Here is a 7,166-nt window from a genome sequence, read left to right on the forward strand (position 1 = left end):
CAGACTAGTCTGCCAGGGTCCGGCGCACTTACCTGGCAGCCACTGCCTCTTCTCCCGGCGCTGAGGTGCCATGTCCGTTCACTGATGGGCGTCACCTTGGATTCGGGTCTCTGCATGTCTACTCTACCCTTCTTTTGTCTACTCTGTCATTCAGCCATAGGCTGCTTAGTTATTTCCCCCACTTCATCTCTCTGTTATTTAAGGCACCTGTGCCTTTCCCTAAATTGCTCTTCTTGTCCTTCAGTCTGCTCAGTTGAGGATTATTTGGTTCTCTGCAGTTACCTGTCTACACTTGGAAAACCAGAGTCTCCAGATGCTCAGCTTAACCTGGCAATCCAGGAATTTTATACCTGAAAGTCATCTGTCAAACTCGGAAAACCAGAGTCAACAGCTTCCCAGTTTAACCTGGAAATCCAGACATCCTATACCTGCAGTCACCTATCATACCTGGGTAACCAGAGTCTCCAGCCTTCCATCTGTCCTGGTCATCCATATACCTCTACCTGTACAAAACCTACACCATCTTCAACCGGTCACACCTGATGCCCACCCAGAGAATCGCAACTTGCGGGGCTGAAGCAGTCAAGACCAAACCTCCTTGCTGGGGTTTTTGGTGAATACCTTCACCTCTCGCTAGATTCCACATCTCCGTGGTAGACAGTACTAAACCATGCAAATCGCTAAGGATAAGAAAAGTCTTGCCTCTAATTGTCATAAATGACAAATACAATAGTAATCATTATACCAAATAGCCTAAGTAGCATAACACCTAGAACCTCCCATGGAGGTAACTTAGTAATACAAGAAATTTAGCGATTAAAAATAATACATAAAGAATGATATAAAGAACTCAACTATAGAATTATAAATAAGGTCAATGCCTGGGGAGGCAAAAAAAGGATTTTGTGGTGGAAAGATTTATCTGGTTCAGGGAAGTGAGGGCAGGAATGATAATCTCCAGAGGGAACTCTGATCCAAATCTCCTTTTATTTATACCAAAGAGGTGTCATCATATCAATATCAAGGCATGGAAACTTTATAAAACTTGGGAATAAAATTTTTTAACAGACTTTTAATATATTTCACATTGGATATGAACCATATTCTATTGTTGGGTGGGATTTGCTTTTTTTCACATTTTTTTTTTTATTTGAAATTTTGCAGCTTTACAGATATGCATGATTACGTTTTCTTGTTGATGACTGATAGAATTTAGTTATCCTTATTAGGCTGAATTTTAGTAATTTGTTCAATAAGATCAGAGACCATGTCCAAAAATAATCCAGTTTTGGATAGTCCCACCAAATGTGCTGAAAGTAACCTACTAATCATCAATCAGTTCCTCCAACAAAGTTCAGAGAACTGAGGAAACATACAGTGTAGCTTGGAGGATACTAGATATCATCTGATATATACTTTGTAGGAGTTTTCTCTGATACCTATATTTATTGATCACAAAACGTTTTCTAATTTCCTTCCAGTTCTCACTATCAAGTGCTTTACCAATATCTCTTTCCCATGCTTCATGCTTATCATGACAAGAAACACCATTTATATAAATGATTTCATAAAATAAACAATGGAGGTACTACTTTAAGAATTCCAGTTATTCTCCCCATTTGAGAGAAAAGCATCCCCACAAATAACTGTTGAATAAGAATTTAGTTATAGATCCCCTGCTATGGTGCATGCATAAGATCTGCTTCTAAATGATAGACCTGAGGTTAAATAAATTTATCTAAAACATGTGCTAGACCTAAAGATTTTCAAACTCACAGCTTTTCTTTTTTAGATCCAACTATTTATCCACATACATAGAACCCAATGTACCACTCAAACTGATATGATCCTCTACATCTGGCTACCCCAAAAAGCAGAAGGGACTCAGATATAGGAGGTAAAAGAAGGGGATCTAGATTCATCAAATGGAACTAAAAATGCATTTCTATATCCCATAGATATATTTAAATTGTCTTCAAAGGTTCTCACCCCATCACAATTGCAACTTTTAGGGAAGGGTTTGAAATTTGCTCCAACAACTAAACCTAACATCTGAAATGATTGTTGTGCTCAATAGATATATTAGATCATTTTGCAGAAAAAGTTTTTTGGCATGTAAAAAAATTAAAACAGATATTTTATTCCCTTCCAATTATTCTCGGTAAAGATGACAGAGTACCCTTATAAATTCTAACAGAACTCTTAGATGAGAATGCTGATGGAATGTTCAGTACTCCTGTTGACAATCCTGTTGCTTTTGTTTTATATAAAAAAAACTTTGAACTATTTTTGAATCAAAGCCCTCTATATTCAGGCTGCCATCCAGCTTCTCTCCACAACACAATAAAAGTACTTATACTGATCAATTTTATAAAGTTACATTGGATGATTTTAAATGTGTGTGATAGAAAATAATAAAAGCTCTATATCTCATTCCACTTGAATTTAAGGCAATTAAGTAACTCACTATAGTTACATCTATTATTATTGATATAACAGAAGAGACAGGAGGGTGGAATCATGATTCAACAGATTTTGTGGAGGAGGCTAGGCGTCAATGTAATGGTGCAACATTTTATTGTAAACAAACTTCAGGGTGTAAAAGATGAATACAACCCATTATCCCCACCTAAGGTTTATAAATCCTTCACTTTGCCCCAAAGCCCCCCCCCCTCTAGAGCCCTACTATTTTTAGTGATCTCTCACTACTGATTTATTATCTTATGTTAATTATTTCTACAACCTTACATTGTATCTCTGCAATCTCATGTAATAGATACTACACATCTTTTGAATTTGATTAAAGATAACATATGGAAACATGCAGTGTCTTTATATCAACATTCCTCACCTCCAATGTTTGAAAACTATTTACAAAAGTCTTTCATAAGATGTGGAAATCACGAGATCATTTATTCTCGTCCATAATTATTTTATATTTTATCATACTTTTTATTTTTTTAGAAACACTTGGTACAGTTATGGGTACCAGGTTCGCTCCAAGTTTTACAGACCTATAGATGGGTGCCTTTGAGGATCAATATCTGTGGGGTAATGAGTATTTAGATAACTTGATGCGCTACGGTCATTATATTTATTTGGGATGACATTAAATAAATTGAGGAATTTTTTATACATTTGAAGAATAATACTTATAATTTTGTTTTTACACACTCTTACAGTTCTATTACTATTCATTATCTCAATATCACACTCTCAGCTGTGGGCAATAGCATTCACCTGGAAAGCATTAAAAAAGTGTAGATTATAATAGCTATTTATTTTTTCATGTGATCACTTTTATCCGTGGATAAAAAAAACATTACACTTGGGACAATTACACTATAAAGATGGGTGTAGGACTGATCAGTCTCGCCAAATATTCTAACCCATGCTACATGTTTTCCAATATCAAGAGTAACCATTTGAAATCATGGAATGGTACCATGCCAATCTTTAAGAATTTGTAGAAATTATTCAACCAATGAAATTTTCTATAACAAGCTAAAGATTTGTTTAAATATTTTAATGAAGTGGCACAGCTTGATAGGAATCCTCTTTTAGTTCAAAAGATGGGTCTAATAAAGCTTTAGATTACCAATCTATGTCATTTATGTACAATTCTTATTCCTATAAGATTAGAAATGAACATATATTAATAAAAACATAACTTATAATATATTACTAAAAAATTTTCACTATTGAAATTATATTAAGTTTTGAAGCCCACTCTTCTTAAAAAACATTTATAGGTTTGACACATTGAGGGAAAAACTAGCTCCCAGCTATTTTAAAACTAAGAGTCAGACCACTAGAGTCATGGCCAAAAGTTTTGAGAATGACACAAGTATTGTTTTTCATGTATTGTATTGTTAAGTTTGCTGCTTCAGTGTTTTTAGACCTTTTTGTCAGATGTTGCTATGGTATACGGAAGTAAAATACAAGCATTTCATAAGTGTCAAAGGCATTTATTGACAATTACATTAAGTTTATGCAAAGAGTCAATATTTACAGTGTTGACCCTTCTTTTTGAAGACCTTTGCAATTCGCCCTGGCATGCTGTCAATCAACTTCTGGGCCACATACTGACTGATGGCCGCCCATTCTTACCTAATCAATGCTTGGAGTGTGTCAGAATTTGTGAGTTTTTGTTTGTCTACTCGCTTCTTGAGGATTGACCACAAGTTCTCAATGGGATTAAGGTCTGGGGAGTTTCCTGGCCATGGATGCAACATTTCGACATTTTGATCCCGAAGCCACTTAGTTATCACTTTTGCCTTATGGCATGATGCTCAATCATGCTGGAAAAGGCATTGTTCGTCAAACTGTTCTTGGAGGATGTTTTGTTACCATTCGTTATTCCTGGCTGTGTTCTTAGGCAAAATTGTGAGTGAGCCCACTCCCTTGGCCGAGAAGCAACCTCACACATGAATGGTCTCAGGATGCTTTACTGTTGGCATGACGCAGGACTGATGGTAGAACTCACCTTTCCTTCTCCGGACAAGCATTTTTCAAGATGCAAACAATCTGAAAGAGGATTTATCAGACAAAATGACTTTACCCCAGTCCTCAGCAGTCCAATCCCTGTACCTTTTGCAGAATATCAGTCTATCCCTGATGTTTTTCTTGGAGAGAAGTGGCTTCTTTGCTGGCCTTCTTGACTCCAGGCCATCCTCCAAAAGTCTTCGCCTCACTGTAAGTGCAGATGCACTAACACCTGCCTGCTGCCATTCCTGAGCAAGCTCTGCACTGGTGATGCCTCGATCCCGCAGCTGAATCACCTTTAGGAGACGGCCCTGGCACTTGCTGGACGTTCTTGGGAGCCCTGAAGCCTTCTTTACAACTATTGAACCTCTCTCCTTGAAGTGCAAAGCAATGATGACTGCACATATTTCCTTGCATATAACCATGGTTAACAGAGAAAGAACAATGATTTCAAGCACCACCCTCCTTTTAAAACTTTCAGTCTGATATTCTAACTCAATCAGCATGACAGAGTGATCTCCAGCCCTGTCCTCGTCAACACTCTTACCTGTGTTAACGAGAGAATCACTGACCTGATATCAGCTGTTACTTTTATGGTAGGGCTGAAATGCAGTGGAAATGTTTTTGAGATAAAGTTCATTGTCATTGCAAAGAGGGACCTTGAAATTAATTGCAATTCATCCGATCACTCTTAATGACATTCTGGAGTATATGCAAATTGCCATCATAAAAACTGAGGCAGCAGACTTTGTGATAAATAATATTTGTGTCATTCTCAAAACTTTTGGCCATGACTATACTTCCACTCTTGATACGATATGGACAACAAAGTAATTTCAGTTTGGAGTTTGCTTGTTTTCTCCAGGTGCTTCAGTTTCCCTCCACACTCCAAAAACATACTGGTAGCTTAATTGGCTGTTATCAAATAGACCCTAGTTTCTCTCTTGGTCTGTATGCTAGGGAATTTAAACTGTAAGCTCCAATGGGGCAGGGACTGATGTGAGTGAGTTCTCTGTACAGTGGCACTATATAAATTGCTGATAATGATGGTAGGTTGTTAGAAGATAATGTGGATGAAAGTGAGAATGTGGCGTTGCATGTGGAAGCAAGTGAGGGAGAGAATTCGGTAGTTCCTACAATGGCTCCATTACTTGAGGTCAGGTGTTGAGTCCCTGGCCCCGTCCATACCGCACACGTCAATTATTTGATAGGGTGATAAGACGATATCGCCTATCCTCAGATGCCATTTCTTCTTTATATGGCCTCCTTAAAGAGGACCTGGAACCAACAGTCCCCACAAACCATGCTGTGCCAGGAATGGCAAAGCAAATTGGGGCATTGCGCTTTCTTGCATCGGGAACTTTCCCACCAACGTTGTCAGTAATTGCAGGTTTCTCCCAACCCACATTTTCAAGGTGCGTGTTTGAGGTCCTGAAAGCCATTAAAAACAGACTGGGAAATTTATGAAATTTTCTCAGTCTGAAATTGAATGGCGGGAGGTCAAATTGGAATTTTACACTGTAGCACGTATGCCCAACGTCCTTGGTGCAATAGATTGCTCCCATCTGGCGATCACACCTCCGCACAGAATGGAAGAGAGCTATCAAAACCAAAAGCACTTCCATTCCATGAATGTGCAGATGGTGTGTAATGCTAGAAAAAGAATTTGAAATGTTTGTGTTGGGTTCCATGGATCGTTTCAGCACTGTTCTCGAGGTTTGAGGAGGAGTTGTTTCCTTATGGATGGCTGCTGGGTAGTTATAAAAACTGTAGTATGTTATTAATTGTAAATGGAATGAGAAGTATTGTAACAAAACAAATGTTCCTTTAATTTTTTCATTAGGCGATGCAGGATATGGAAGCCGGCTCTGGTTGCTGACTCCAGTGTCCAATCCTGTCTCTGCCACTGAAAGAAGGTACCAAGCGGCACATATAGCCACCAGAGTTGTTATTGAGCAAACCTTTGGGCTACTTAAGAGCCGATTTTGCTGTTTAGACAGGTGCGGCGGTGCGCTTCTATACTCACCATCCAAAATTTGCCTTATAGTTATTGCTTGCAGCATTTAGCACAATATCTGTGTTGCAAACAATTTGGAGGTAGAGATTGATCCTAACGTTTTGAAGGATCAAGACCTTCCCTCAGCGGCAGTAGAGGGCCTGGAAACTGGAAGTCGTGAGCGCCAGTGTTTTTTTGCATGTAAATTGCAACATTTTCTTCAGAACAGTAAAATACACTTTTTTATTATAAGAACAAATAATTTAAAATTTTGTTTAAATAATTTTTTGGGGTTAGTAATGCACTCTGCACTTTGGGACATGGATGACAATAGTGGTGTACAGTGGCCTGTTTAAAGTTTTATTGATATATGTTACTGTATCTTTAGCATAGTTATTGTTGTTAGTAAGTTTTCGTTACAGTTAAAATGAAAGAGTTGTGGAGTGAGCGAGTCAGGACCAGACACGTTAAGTGTCACCTTTTGGTCAGGTATTTGTCATGTTTTGGAAAGTGCACTATCTATCCCCTTGGTACTGCTACTTTTTCCAGGCATCCTTGCTGACAGATGCTCCCTCTGACTGACATTTGTGGGGGGTTTTCCGTTTTCACATATGTTCCTATCACACACTATTGATTGGGGATTACAGATGGACCCAATGGCTGGAGATGGAAGAGCTGAAGAGTT

The sequence above is a fragment of the Mixophyes fleayi genome, chromosome 3 (genome assembly GCF_038048845.1).
Source record: "Mixophyes fleayi isolate aMixFle1 chromosome 3, aMixFle1.hap1, whole genome shotgun sequence".
NCBI lineage: Eukaryota > Metazoa > Chordata > Amphibia > Anura > Limnodynastidae > Mixophyes > Mixophyes fleayi.